This window comes from Pholcus phalangioides, unplaced genomic scaffold, assembly GCF_987345545.1.
Source record: "Pholcus phalangioides strain wild (caught in Gottingen) unplaced genomic scaffold, Ppha-v1.0 ptg000019l_1, whole genome shotgun sequence".
NCBI classification, from domain to species: domain Eukaryota; kingdom Metazoa; phylum Arthropoda; class Arachnida; order Araneae; family Pholcidae; genus Pholcus; species Pholcus phalangioides.
In genome coordinates, this window is record NW_028301612.1 from 11,166,487 (window position 1) to 11,181,240 (window position 14,754).

The window sequence follows — 14,754 nt, forward strand, 5'->3', positions numbered from 1 at the left end:
TCTCCCGTTCCTGGGTGCCCCCCCCCCTTCTAGATCGAGAATGCAAGTAGATATTGGTCTCGCGTCGACATCTAGCGGTCGAACGTGCAACCCGGACGGAACGGCGCCCCGGGAGCCCAGGATACGTCGCACCTGAAAGCAACATCTGGTCGACAAGAAGTCGTCTCGTCTTCAAAATACGATCGAGTCTTCCGACGCTATTAAAACAGACCCCAGCCAGGACATTAATTATAGTTAATTGTGATCAAATTTTAATTCGCGTCTATCCCGTTATCGCTTCTCGGCCTTTTGGCTAAGATCAAAGTGTAGTATCTGTTCTTATCAGCTTAATATCTGGTACGTCTCCTACATGGGGACAAGATATTAAACTTATTTTTGGAACAGGGCGGAGTGCTTTCAGCTTGCTGAACCTCTGCCGCGGGTCCTCTCGATATTGCACTACCTTCGAGTTGGGCCCATCCTCATGAAATCAAGTAGACTCTGTGTTTTATTCATAATTTCGCAATAATCATACATTACCGGGGCGAAATAGACCGATTTGAAAGCGGTCGACGGAAAATTAAGGCCCGGCGCACGACCCTGGGACTTTTTTTTTTATTAAGGAGACGACGTGGATGCCACGTCCTTGTGAGGACGGGTCCACGCCGGTCGTTTCCTCGTTGTGCTGTGCGCTTCCGAAATGCTGCCGCGGGTCCCCTCGACGTCTCTCCCGTTCCTGGGTGCCCCCCCCCCCTTCTAGATCGAGAATGCAAGTAGATATTGGTCTCGCGTCGACATCTAGCGGTCGAACGTGCAACCCGGACGGAACGGCGCCCCGGGAGCCCAGGATACGTCGCACCTGAAAGCAACATCTGGTCGACAAGAAGTCGTCTCGTCTTCAAAATACGATCGAGTCTTCCGACGCTATTAAAACAGACCCCAGCCAGGACATTAATTATAGTTAATTGTGATCAAATTTTAATTCGCGTCTATCCCGTTATCGCTTCTCGGCCTTTTGGCTAAGATCAAAGTGTAGTATCTGTTCTTATCAGCTTAATATCTGGTACGTCTCCTACATGGGGACAAGATATTAAACTTATTTTTGGAACAGGGCGGAGTGCTTTCAGCTTGCTGAACCTCTGCCGCGGGTCCTCTCGATATTGCACTACCTTCGAGTTGGGCCCATCCTCATGAAATCAAGTAGACTCTGTGTTTTATTCATAATTTCGCAATAATCATACATTACCGGGGCGAAATAGACCGATTTGAAAGCGGTCGACGGAAAATTAAGGCCCGGCGCACGACCCTGGGACTTAGTTTTTTATTAAGGAGACGACGTGGATGCCACGTCCTTGTGAGGACGGGTCCACGCCGGTCGTTTCCTCGTTGTGCTGTGCGCTTCCGAAATGCTGCCGCGGGTCCCCTCGACGTCTCTCCCGTTCCTGGGTGCCCCCCCCCCCCCTTCTAGATCGAGAATGCAAGTAGATATTGGTCTCGCGTCGACATCTAGCGGTCGAACGTGCAACCCGGACGGAACGGCGCCCCGGGAGCCCAGGATACGTCGCACCTGAAAGCAACATCTGGTCGACAAGAAGTCGTCTCGTCTTCAAAATACGATCGAGTCTTCCGACGCTATTAAAACAGACCCCAGCCAGGACATTAATTATAGTTAATTGTGATCAAATTTTAATTCGCGTCTATCCCGTTATCGCTTCTCGGCCTTTTGGCTAAGATCAAAGTGTAGTATCTGTTCTTATCAGCTTAATATCTGGTACGTCTCCTACATGGGGACAAGATATTAAACTTATTTTTGGAACAGGGCGGAGTGCTTTCAGCTTGCTGAACCTCTGCCGCGGGTCCTCTCGATATTGCACTACCTTCGAGTTGGGCCCATCCTCATGAAATCAAGTAGACTCTGTGTTTTATTCATAATTTCGCAATAATCATACATTACCGGGGCGAAATAGACCGATTTGAAAGCGGTCGACGGAAAATTAAGGCCCGGCGCACGACCCTGGGACTTAGTTTTTTATTAAGGAGACGACGTGGATGCCACGTCCTTGTGAGGACGGGTCCACGCCGGTCGTTTCCTCGTTGTGCTGTGCGCTTCCGAAATGCTGCCGCGGGTCCCCTCGACGTCTCTCCCGTTCCTGGGTGCCCCCCCCCCCCCTTCTAGATCGAGAATGCAAGTAGATATTGGTCTCGCGTCGACATCTAGCGGTCGAACGTGCAACCCGGACGGAACGGCGCCCCGGGAGCCCAGGATACGTCGCACCTGAAAGCAACATCTGGTCGACAAGAAGTCGTCTCGTCTTCAAAATACGATCGAGTCTTCCGACGCTATTAAAACAGACCCCAGCCAGGACATTAATTATAGTTAATTGTGATCAAATTTTAATTCGCGTCTATCCCGTTATCGCTTCTCGGCCTTTTGGCTAAGATCAAAGTGTAGTAAGTGATCTTGCCAAGGATCTTGCCAGGAGGAGAGCTTTCAACCAGTGGAGTGTGAAGGTGCTACTGCAGGTACTCAACGAGCCACGCCCACCAGAAGAGCTGCCGCGGGTCCTCTCAAGTTGGTGAAGAAGCTGGTTCCTGTTCCTCGATGATGGCTGGCTAAAGGAAGGCAACGGCGTGCCCGAAGCATGACCTGGTTGGCGGTTGATGACTCGTGACCACCCCTGCTCTCTCTTCTTCCTCGTCTCCTCCTCGTCGTGATCCCGGGAAAGGCACCTGTCACATCTCAGGCATTTCAGCCTAGCCGTCGTCCTTGGACCCTCGCCTCATTATATGGCTGGGCCTTGGGCGTGCGGTCAGCGGAAGTGCCTGTTAGCCAATCGGTGGTGTGGCAGTGTTCGGGTCAGCCTCGGAGCTTTGGCTACGCCTGGCGGACTGACTTGACACCTTTCCCTCGCGGGGCTGCCCCACATCCATAGCTCGGGTTCGTCGGGATGACCTCTCGGGGTCGCTTGAGGAATTCGGGTCTATGCATGATGCCCACTCATGGTTCCCTCCCTCCCCTCCCTTTCACGAGGCCTCTTAAAGGTCCTCAACTTCTGTCTCTCGGGACCTCTTAAAGTGTCCCACCGCCCTCTCTAGCGAGACCTAGTAAAGGTCTCAACTCTCCCTGGGTTCTCGCGAGACCTCGTAAAGGTTCTCTTTCCCTGTGGGTTTGGCTCACGTGGGACCTCTTAAAGGTCCCCTCCCTCTGGGTGGGTTACCGTGAGGCCTCTTCAAGGTCTCACACTCCTGGGCTTCGCGTGGCCTCTTCAGGGCTCCCCTCGGCGGGCAGAGGTCGCCGGACTGTGGAGTTGGTGAACGTTTGACACTAGCTCCAGAGTTCGGCGAGGTCTGTCCACCGAGAATTGGAGCTCCCAAGGGGACTAGTGGGATCTTCCCCCCCGGGTTTTTTAAGAGTCCCTTAAGGGCTCACCCCCCCCCCCGGGCTAGTTAGGACCTCCTAAAGGTCCTCCCCATTGGTATCAAGGTCCCTCTTAAAGGTTCCACGGTCCTAACGGAGTCTCTTAAAGCTCTCCAACCCCAACCAATGGGTCTCATGGGGTCCTTAAGACCCACTCTATCTCCCCTGCCCTGGTCACGGGCATATGCCGCCGATCGGGTCGTGCGTGGGGTGTGCCGAGCTACTCAGGAGCATCTACTCACAGCCTCAACTCATCTCAAAGATCACCTGCAAGTAGGTAACATCGAGTCTCTCTCTACTAACGGTCTCCATCTGCTAACAAGTCTAACAACTAACATCGTGGCAAACCGTGTCAGAAAAAGAGGAAGCCTACTAAGTGAGACGCTCAAGCCTCAATAATCGTTGGCAACACCTAATATGCCGAGAAACCTGAGAAGCGGGAGGGTATGTCAGACGCCGGATAGGGGCACGCACTCGCCCGGGTCGGCCCGCCGAGTGGTGTTGGAAGACAGTGATTTGGAGGAACGGGACAAGTTCCTTCACTCCTACGCGCTGTTCAGCTCGCCGGAGCAATCACCGACCAGCGCCCGCAGCAACGGGGACTCGTCCTCTGCGTTCAGTGGCACCAAGGTGACAAGTGCCGATCGCAGTGCAACGCTGAGGTATAGTGCCGGCTTGAATGCAGATGACACAGACCGCAGCTGTATATCGCCGTCCGTGATGTGGGCCAACGACGGGAACGGTGAGAGGTGCATTCTAGCTTCAGGTGAAGGAGGCCCGGTTCTCTCAGGAGACGAGCAGCACTACCCATCGGACAACTCTGACGTGTTGGTGATTGACACGAACTGTTACAGTGACACACCGGGTGAGAGTCGAACGCCGGAAATCCCTAGTGAGGAGTTGGAATGCTGCAACGGTGACTCTTCCGATCCCCCATCACCGGACAGGATGTTGGAGGATGACCTCGCCATCTCACCGGACTCCTCGCCGAGACACCAGAGAGGGTCCGACACCGAAAATGAAAGCGGGCAAGGAGCGCTATCCAACCCCCCAGTGGAGGTCTCGACACCGGAACTAGGGAGCAGCCCCTTCACGCTCCACTTTTCAGCAGAAGACGCCACCGCCGACTATACGCTGCTACCAGAAGGTCAGGGCTGCCAGGATATATGGGCAGCGGGGGGAACCCTGGCAAATAGGAGTGAATCCCATCGGACAAGGACCCCCCGAGACAGGGACGAGGTTGGTGAGTCTGACCCAAACGGGAGAGATGAGTCGGCTTCACTGGAAATGGCGCCCTGGGATACTGCTCGAATCCAGAACGAACGGGATCAAGTCAATGCTGAGCAACGCTCGGGGGCCGGCCTGCCCAGAGACCACTTCGACAGCTCAACACTGATAATCAATGCGGAGGTCGCTGACCTTGCGGACGGTTCTTCCTTGAGCAAGAGCTACTCATCTAGTGACGCGTCCACGCAAACCTCATGGGCAGCCAGGAAGAAGAAGAAAAAGAAGAGGAAGCAGACCGCGTCCAGGTCTCCGGAGCTAGTAGTGGCAGGCCCGTCCAGGGCAGCGACACAAACGGCTGCGTCACAAGGAATCACACTCCCACTGGCTCTCAGAACAAAGAAAGCGATGCAGGCACGGAACCAGCTCCCGGTGCCCGAAAGCCAGGTGCCCGAAAGCCAGGTGCTCCCGGAATCTCCCTCGTCACGGGATCATGTGGAGATCCCGGAGACCCAGGGCACAGTGTACAGAGCGGTGTCAACTACCTCAGGGACCACGATTGACACCGGCCCACTGACGCAAATGTTGGACTCATGCCGCACGGGTCGTCACCAGGCTCCCTCACCTGCACCCACCGGAGACGCTACGAACACGGCTTGGGCCCCGGCTGGTCTGCAAGATGCTGAAGAAGATCGGGGCATGTCGCAACATGGGACGTCGCAGTCACCGCCCGGCACGGACGCCGTGATAATTGACCGAGGCCCAGTCCCGGACAGTGCGCAAGCGACGCCGCTAGTGTGCCCAATGCGGGATGGGCTAGCCTGCGAAATCATCGACCGCACGTTCCACATGACATTCCCAGTCCCCAGACCGCTAGCCTGCCCAGTGGAGGGATGCAGTAGGAAGTTTCAATCCGTCACATGGACGGCAATGAAGCAATCGTTGCTGAGGCACCTACTCGCGGATCACAGCATGGACATAGCAACGTCGCGATTCTGGTGCAGCTCGTGCAGAGGAGCGGTGAAGAAGAGGTGTGTCGGCAATCACCCGTGCCTACAGAATCGCCAACTCCTCAGCCAGACCGAAGCTGCGCTCCAACACCGATGCGTGGAGTGTGATGCGGCGTTCGCGACGAGGAATGGCCTAAGGAACCACAGAAGGCAAAAGCACGCAAGTTCTAGGGGGCATACCCGAAGAGCGACCTCACCTCGGCAGCCGGAAGGAAGACGAACACCATCTGGGGCGCAAATCCGGCATCGCGGTGAGCGGCCGAGGGGCAACGCCACGCCGCTAGTGAATCCAAGCAACGCCGAAGACCCGGACTTGTCTCAACGGTCTAGGGCTAGCCCGTTGCCGGAAATGAGTACCAGCCTCGATGCTGACAATGGGGAAGACATGCAGGCTGACCCAATCGAGATCGCCTCCTTCACGGGGCAGGAAGAGGAAGCATCCGATACACCCCAAAGGGCGAATGAGGAGCCATCAGCACCCTTCGCAAGGAGAATTCGGGAGCTACTAACCGACTTCCGGCAGGAATCCTGGACGGAGTTCTGCGCTGTTGCCGACGAACTAGTCACTTTTGCCAGGAGGCACGTGGGGATCCCGGAGGAAGCAGAAGGGATGAATGGTGGAACTCGCCGGGCCAACGCCAACAACCACCGCGACATACAGCGCCTATACCGGCGTAACCGTCGCCGTGCCGTCAAGTTGGTGCTTGGGAAAGAAGATGAAAGGTGCTCCATCCCAGTGAATGAGATCGTGGATGTCTTCGCCGCGCACCAACCGTTCGATGCGAGCTCGCTACAGGGCATCGATTATCAACCAGCTACGGAACAGGTCGATCTCTCCCCCTTCTCCAGCACGGAGGTACTGCAGCGGCTGAAGAGGGCGGAGAACACGGCCCCGGGAAGCGATCGCCTCACGTACCAGCACTGGAGGGGGGTAGACCCGCAAGCCAAGGCCCTGACGGCAATTTTTAATGGCTGCCTGAAAGCAAAGCAAGTGCCGGCAAGCTGGAAGCAGTCAAGGACGATCTTAATACCGAAGGGGGGCAACAAAACGGACCCGAGGAATTGGCGACCAATCTCGTTGAACCAAACAATTTACAAGCTATTTGCAGGATGTCTAACGAGGCGCCTTCAGGTATGGCTGGAGGACCACTCCATCTTGTCACCAATGCAGAAGGGGTTCCTCCGCCACGATGGAGCATTCGAGAACAATTACGTTCTCGAACAGAGAATGCAAATGGCCAAGAGAACTGGGAAAGACCTCTGCATCATGTCCCTCGACCTGGCGAACGCGTTCGGATCCATCCCGCACGCAACCATAACCAACGCGCTCAACAAATGCGGTGCGGGCCCGACGTTCGTGAGCCTAGTATCGGATATGTACAACGGGGCACGCACCACCTACATCACGCAGAGCGAGTCATCCGAAGAGATAACCATACAACAGGGTGTGCGTCAGGGATGTCCCTTAAGCGGCCTGCTGTTTGATATGGCCATTGACCCGGTTTTGCGGGAAGTCCAGGGGAGCCATCGCGAGCACAAGATATTGGCCTATGCGGACGACATGCTACTACTGGAGAGTGACCCGACAGCCCTGCAAACCAATATCGACAGAGCGGTCGGCCTCGCGGATAGTCTTGGGCTGAAATTTAACCCAGCAAAATGTTTCTCGCTCCACCTAGGACACGCACCCCGGGGGTGTCGAGGCACACCGTTCAGTGTTGGAGGAAATCGGACCAGCGTGCTAGTCGATGGGGATCACAGGAAATTCCTGGGGAAGCCCACCGGTTTCCGGATAATCGAGGACTCCACCAGTATGGAAGGGATCACGCGCGCCGGGCTCGACATAATGACATCCGCACTCGCGCCATGGCAGCGGCTGGATGCCCTTAAGTCATTCTTCTATCCCTCCCTCCAGTATCAACTCCGCACGGCGCAGAGAAGCAAAGGAGCTTGGAAGAAGCTGGACGACAGGCTGCGTGCCGAAACAAAGAAGACGCTGTATCTGCCACCAAGGGGTAGTAATCACTACCTGTACGGCGACACGCAGAGGGGTCTTCTTGGGATACCGGAGGTGGCTGTGGACCATGATATCGCGAGTGTTGACGCCGCATACAAGTTGCTGACATCGCAGGACAACATCGTGAGGGAGCTAGCATGGTCCGATCTACGGGAATACGTCGAATGCTGCATACGACGAGAGCCGACACTACAGGAAACGGCTGACTTCTTGTCCTGCACCGCCTATCACCAGACGTCCAACCCTACCACGTCAGTCTGGTCGAGGGCGAGGATGGCAGCGCGGAACCTCGACGTTCAGTGGCAACTCGAGGAGAACCAGCAAGTGACTCTGACAACTGGCGTAAGCAGCATTACGGATCGTAAAGCGGTATTCCGTACTCTTAGATCCAGCCTTCGGAACCACCACGCCAGCAGCCTGGCAGACCTCCACCATCAGGGGAAGACATTCCACTCGTTCTCCAAAGCGAAGGCCTCGACGCACTTTCACAAGACCGGGGACTTCACGAGGTTCGCGGAGTGGAGGTTCATCCACCGGGCGAGGCTGGGCCTGGTGCCTCTGAACGGATATAAGCATGATGGGGACGAGCAAGCCAAGAGGTGCAGGCGGTGTGGATACCGGCAGGAGACGCTACCTCATGTCCTGGGACACTGCATGTCCTACAGCGCTAGGTATACAGCAAGGCACAACCTGGTCGTGGAGCGGATAAAGAAGGCGGCAGAAGGGAGATGGAGCGTGCTCTCCGAAAATCGACCAATTATGGGTTCGAACCTGCGGCCAGACTTGATCCTAAGGAGTGGGAACTCGCTAATGGTGCTCGACATCACTATTCCGTTTGAGAATGGTCAGGAGGCGTTCCAGCAAGCAAGAAGGATCAAAGAGGAGAAGTATGAGCCACTCATACAGCAGCTACGGACAAAGTACGAGCGGGTGCAATTTGCGGCGGTCGTAGTCGGGGCCCTGGGCTCCTGGGACCCTGCAAACGATCGCGCCATCGGCAAGTTGTGCTCCAGGACCTACTCTGCACTCATGAGGAAGCTGGTGGTGTCGGACGTCATCCGGGCTTCCAGAGACACCTACGTAGAATTTCTAACCGGTGTTAGGCAGATCTCACCGACAGGGCGGACGGATGCAGCGGCGGAAACGCGAGTCCAGACGAGAAGCGCGCGCAACGTGGAAGCTGATGAACCCAGACCGTGATGCTATCATAGAAAATGAACTCTCGCGAACTCTGGCGCATAGCGCTGAAGAATAGATGGTGTGTACAGCAAGATGCATGTGAGATACCGCAAAACGAATGTAATATACCGCAAAATGTATGGAAAATGCCTGGAGCGTATGAGAATGTATATAATTTCCTATAATGTATAGTATGTGCCGCATAGAGTTATGTACCGCAAATGTTTGTAATATAGTGTAAAATATTTATATCACACCGAAAGCGCATCTAGTGTACCGAAATGTATATATAAAGTCGCAAATGTGTAGAAACACCATGTAAAATTACCGCAGAGGAGCGTATATGTAACCGAGAAGCGCTGACATGTATCGGAAGAAAGTAATGTATAAGCAAAGGAGTGTAATGTCATTCCCTGAAGCACAGGTTGAGATCAAGACCCATATCGGGCCATGTATATAATTTCACTTGAAGCATTCAATAAATAGTTTTTAAATCTGTTCTTATCAGCTTAATATCTGGTACGTCTCCTACATGGGGACAAGATATTAAACTTATTTTTGGAACAGGGCGGAGTGCTTTCAGCTTGCTGAACCTCTGCCGCGGGTCCTCTCGATATTGCACTACCTTCGAGTTGGGCCCATCCTCATGAAATCAAGTAGACTCTGTGTTTTATTCATAATTTCGCAATAATCATACATTACCGGGGCGAAATAGACCGATTTGAAAGCGGTCGACGGAAAATTAAGGCCCGGCGCACGACCCTGGGACTTTTTTTTTTATTAAGGAGACGACGTGGATGCCACGTCCTTGTGAGGACGGGTCCACGCCGGTCGTTTCCTCGTTGTGCTGTGCGCTTCCGAAATGCTGCCGCGGGTCCCCTCGACGTCTCTCCCGTTCCTGGGTGCCCCCCCCCCCCCCTTCTAGATCGAGAATGCAAGTAGATATTGGTCTCGCGTCGACATCTAGCGGTCGAACGTGCAACCCGGACGGAACGGCGCCCCGGGAGCCCAGGATACGTCGCACCTGAAAGCAACATCTGGTCGACAAGAAGTCGTCTCGTCTTCAAAATACGATCGAGTCTTCCGACGCTATTAAAACAGACCCCAGCCAGGACATTAATTATAGTTAATTGTGATCAAATTTTAATTCGCGTCTATCCCGTTATCGCTTCTCGGCCTTTTGGCTAAGATCAAAGTGTAGTATCTGTTCTTATCAGCTTAATATCTGGTACGTCTCCTACATGGGGACAAGATATTAAACTTATTTTTGGAACAGGGCGGAGTGCTTTCAGCTTGCTGAACCTCTGCCGCGGGTCCTCTCGATATTGCACTACCTTCGAGTTGGGCCCATCCTCATGAAATCAAGTAGACTCTGTGTTTTATTCATAATTTCGCAATAATCATACATTACCGGGGCGAAATAGACCGATTTGAAAGCGGTCGACGGAAAATTAAGGCCCGGCGCACGACCCTGGGACTTTTTTTTTTATTAAGGAGACGACGTGGATGCCACGTCCTTGTGAGGACGGGTCCACGCCGGTCGTTTCCTCGTTGTGCTGTGCGCTTCCGAAATGCTGCCGCGGGTCCCCTCGACGTCTCTCCCGTTCCTGGGTGCCCCCCCCCCCTTCTAGATCGAGAATGCAAGTAGATATTGGTCTCGCGTCGACATCTAGCGGTCGAACGTGCAACCCGGACGGAACGGCGCCCCGGGAGCCCAGGATACGTCGCACCTGAAAGCAACATCTGGTCGACAAGAAGTCGTCTCGTCTTCAAAATACGATCGAGTCTTCCGACGCTATTAAAACAGACCCCAGCCAGGACATTAATTATAGTTAATTGTGATCAAATTTTAATTCGCGTCTATCCCGTTATCGCTTCTCGGCCTTTTGGCTAAGATCAAAGTGTAGTATCTGTTCTTATCAGCTTAATATCTGGTACGTCTCCTACATGGGGACAAGATATTAAACTTATTTTTGGAACAGGGCGGAGTGCTTTCAGCTTGCTGAACCTCTGCCGCGGGTCCTCTCGATATTGCACTACCTTCGAGTTGGGCCCATCCTCATGAAATCAAGTAGACTCTGTGTTTTATTCATAATTTCGCAATAATCATACATTACCGGGGCGAAATAGACCGATTTGAAAGCGGTCGACGGAAAATTAAGGCCCGGCGCACGACCCTGGGACTTTTTTTTTTATTAAGGAGACGACGTGGATGCCACGTCCTTGTGAGGACGGGTCCACGCCGGTCGTTTCCTCGTTGTGCTGTGCGCTTCCGAAATGCTGCCGCGGGTCCCCTCGACGTCTCTCCCGTTCCTGGGTGCCCCCCCCCCCCCCCTTCTAGATCGAGAATGCAAGTAGATATTGGTCTCGCGTCGACATCTAGCGGTCGAACGTGCAACCCGGACGGAACGGCGCCCCGGGAGCCCAGGATACGTCGCACCTGAAAGCAACATCTGGTCGACAAGAAGTCGTCTCGTCTTCAAAATACGATCGAGTCTTCCGACGCTATTAAAACAGACCCCAGCCAGGACATTAATTATAGTTAATTGTGATCAAATTTTAATTCGCGTCTATCCCGTTATCGCTTCTCGGCCTTTTGGCTAAGATCAAAGTGTAGTATCTGTTCTTATCAGCTTAATATCTGGTACGTCTCCTACATGGGGACAAGATATTAAACTTATTTTTGGAACAGGGCGGAGTGCTTTCAGCTTGCTGAACCTCTGCCGCGGGTCCTCTCGATATTGCACTACCTTCGAGTTGGGCCCATCCTCATGAAATCAAGTAGACTCTGTGTTTTATTCATAATTTCGCAATAATCATACATTACCGGGGCGAAATAGACCGATTTGAAAGCGGTCGACGGAAAATTAAGGCCCGGCGCACGACCCTGGGACTTTTTTTTTTATTAAGGAGACGACGTGGATGCCACGTCCTTGTGAGGACGGGTCCACGCCGGTCGTTTCCTCGTTGTGCTGTGCGCTTCCGAAATGCTGCCGCGGGTCCCCTCGACGTCTCTCCCGTTCCTGGGTGCCCCCCCCCCCCCCTTCTAGATCGAGAATGCAAGTAGATATTGGTCTCGCGTCGACATCTAGCGGTCGAACGTGCAACCCGGACGGAACGGCGCCCCGGGAGCCCAGGATACGTCGCACCTGAAAGCAACATCTGGTCGACAAGAAGTCGTCTCGTCTTCAAAATACGATCGAGTCTTCCGACGCTATTAAAACAGACCCCAGCCAGGACATTAATTATAGTTAATTGTGATCAAATTTTAATTCGCGTCTATCCCGTTATCGCTTCTCGGCCTTTTGGCTAAGATCAAAGTGTAGTATCTGTTCTTATCAGCTTAATATCTGGTACGTCTCCTACATGGGGACAAGATATTAAACTTATTTTTGGAACAGGGCGGAGTGCTTTCAGCTTGCTGAACCTCTGCCGCGGGTCCTCTCGATATTGCACTACCTTCGAGTTGGGCCCATCCTCATGAAATCAAGTAGACTCTGTGTTTTATTCATAATTTCGCAATAATCATACATTACCGGGGCGAAATAGACCGATTTGAAAGCGGTCGACGGAAAATTAAGGCCCGGCGCACGACCCTGGGACTTTTTTTTTTATTAAGGAGACGACGTGGATGCCACGTCCTTGTGAGGACGGGTCCACGCCGGTCGTTTCCTCGTTGTGCTGTGCGCTTCCGAAATGCTGCCGCGGGTCCCCTCGACGTCTCTCCCGTTCCTGGGTGCCCCCCCCCCCTTCTAGATCGAGAATGCAAGTAGATATTGGTCTCGCGTCGACATCTAGCGGTCGAACGTGCAACCCGGACGGAACGGCGCCCCGGGAGCCCAGGATACGTCGCACCTGAAAGCAACATCTGGTCGACAAGAAGTCGTCTCGTCTTCAAAATACGATCGAGTCTTCCGACGCTATTAAAACAGACCCCAGCCAGGACATTAATTATAGTTAATTGTGATCAAATTTTAATTCGCGTCTATCCCGTTATCGCTTCTCGGCCTTTTGGCTAAGATCAAAGTGTAGTAGGTGATCTTGCCAAGGATCTAGTCAAGAGGAGAGGAAACTACCAGCCAAATTCGACGGTGATCCAGTCAACAGCTGATGTGCCACGCCCCATCGAAGTTCTGCCGCGGGTCCTCTACCATCCGAAGACTAGCTGTTTCAACGATGTCCGGCTAAAGAAAGACGAAGGCGTGCCTGAAACATGACCTGGCTGGCGGTCGATGACTCGTGACCACCCCTGCTCTCTCTTCTTCGTCTCCACCTCGTCGTGATCCCGGGAAAGGCATCTGTCACACCTCAGGCATTTCAGCCTAGCCGTCGTCCTTGGACCCTTGCCTCATTATATGGTTGGGCCTTGGGCGTGCGGTCAGCGGAAGTGCCTGTTAGCCAATCGGTGGTGTGGCAGTGTTCGGGTCGGCCTCGGAGCTTTGGCTACGCCTGGCGGACTGACTCGACACCTTTCCCTCGCGGGGCTGCCCCACATCCATAACTCGGGTTCGTCGGGACGACCTCTCGGGGTCGCTTGAGGAATTCGGGTCTATGCATGATGCCCACTCGTGTTCCCCTCCCTCCCCTCCCTTTCTCGAGGCCTCTTAAAGGTCCTCAACCTCTTTCTCTCGGGACCTCTTAAAGTGTCCCACCCCCTGGTCTAGCGGGACCTTTTAAAGGTCTCAACTCTCCCTGGGTTCTCGCGAGACCTCCTAAAGGTTCTCTTTCCCTGTGGGTTTGGTTCACGCGGGACCTCTTAAAGGTCTCTTCCCCCTGGGTTGGTTAGCGTGAGACCTCTTCAAGGTCTCACCCTCCCGGGACTTCGCGTGACCTCTTCAGGGCTCCCCTCGTCGGGCAGAGTCCGCCAAGTTGTGGAGTTGGTGAACTTTTGTTACTAGCTCCAGGGGTTGGCGGGGTCGGCCCATCGAGAGGTAGAGCCCCCAAGGGGACTAGTGGGATCTTCCCCCCCGGGTTTCTTGTAAGAGTCCCTTAAGGGCTCACCCCCCCCGGGCTAGGTAGGACCTCCTAAAGGTCCTCCCCATTGGCATCAAGGTCCCTCTTAAAGGTTCCACGGTCCTAACGGAGTCTCTTAAAGTTCTCCAGCCCCCACCAATGGGTCTCATGGGGTCCCTAAGACCCGTCTCTATCTCCCTGCCCTGGTCACGGGCATTGGCCGCTAGGTAGGTCATGTGTAGGGTGCTCCAAGTCAGCCAGCTATAGTCTCGCTCCTAGCTACGGTCATCGAAGTGAGTACTCCAAGTAGGTGGTCGTTGATTGTTTACCACTAACAGTCTAACCACTAACCTAACTAACATCTAACCGACACAATGCCGAGGAACCTACGGAATGGAAGAACCCTGCAGACTCCAGGGTCAGCCCGCCGTGTCATCACAGAGGGACTCGACCCAGAGGAGTCGGAACGCCTCTTGGTTTCATACGCTCTCTTCGTTTCTCCCGAGAAGCAGCAGTCGCCATCAGGATCTTCGGTGAGCCACTCTGATGCCTCGCCAGCCTCAAGTGTGAGAGACGCCCACAACGACGGCGATACCTCTCGAAATTCCTCGTCGCCGGGGCGATTGGTAATCGACTCTGATACGGACTGGCTCATCGACGCCACTGCAATCGCGCCGCCTAGTCAAGAAACTGCATGTGAGACTGTGGCATTGGTGACCTGCCCTGAAGACGCGCCTACACGGGAACGGGCCACGAACAACAGCGTGTTCCCCCTGCACTTCTCTGCGGAAGACTCAACCAGGCTGGACCCCATGTCCTCCCCAGGAGCATGGTGGGCATCGGAACCACGTCCGGCAACAGCTGGAGTAGAAGATTGCCCATCCCTAGCGTCGAAGTCTTCCCCGGAACACCTGCCATCATCGTCAGACCTGGAGCGTGACCTGTGTCTATCGTCTGACACCTCACAGTCGAGT

General features: G+C 54.1%; 8 non-coding genes across 8 annotated transcripts; all 8 read left to right on the forward strand.

The window, feature by feature from the left end:
• The first annotated feature begins 272 nt into the window (after positions 1-272).
• LOC149071313 (U2 spliceosomal RNA) lies at positions 273-464 on the forward strand. Its single transcript, XR_016194753.1, has one exon. It is a non-coding gene; the product is annotated as a U2 spliceosomal RNA (small nuclear RNA).
• A 514-nt stretch (positions 465-978) lies between these two features.
• LOC149071314 (U2 spliceosomal RNA) lies at positions 979-1,170 on the forward strand. Its single transcript, XR_016194754.1, has one exon. It is a non-coding gene; the product is annotated as a U2 spliceosomal RNA (small nuclear RNA).
• A 516-nt stretch (positions 1,171-1,686) lies between these two features.
• LOC149071315 (U2 spliceosomal RNA) lies at positions 1,687-1,878 on the forward strand. Its single transcript, XR_016194755.1, has one exon. It is a non-coding gene; the product is annotated as a U2 spliceosomal RNA (small nuclear RNA).
• A 7,410-nt stretch (positions 1,879-9,288) lies between these two features.
• On the forward strand, positions 9,289-9,474 carry LOC149071316 (U2 spliceosomal RNA). The gene has a single exon (XR_016194924.1). It is a non-coding gene; the product is annotated as a U2 spliceosomal RNA (small nuclear RNA).
• A 517-nt stretch (positions 9,475-9,991) lies between these two features.
• Positions 9,992-10,183, forward strand: LOC149071317 (U2 spliceosomal RNA). The gene has a single exon (XR_016194756.1). It is a non-coding gene; the product is annotated as a U2 spliceosomal RNA (small nuclear RNA).
• Positions 10,184-10,697: 514 nt separating this feature from the next.
• LOC149071318 (U2 spliceosomal RNA) lies at positions 10,698-10,889 on the forward strand. Its single transcript, XR_016194757.1, has one exon. It is a non-coding gene; the product is annotated as a U2 spliceosomal RNA (small nuclear RNA).
• A 518-nt stretch (positions 10,890-11,407) lies between these two features.
• Positions 11,408-11,599, forward strand: LOC149071319 (U2 spliceosomal RNA). Its single transcript, XR_016194759.1, has one exon. It is a non-coding gene; the product is annotated as a U2 spliceosomal RNA (small nuclear RNA).
• A 517-nt stretch (positions 11,600-12,116) lies between these two features.
• LOC149071320 (U2 spliceosomal RNA) lies at positions 12,117-12,308 on the forward strand. The gene has a single exon (XR_016194760.1). It is a non-coding gene; the product is annotated as a U2 spliceosomal RNA (small nuclear RNA).
• The last annotated feature ends 2,446 nt before the right edge of the window (positions 12,309-14,754 follow it).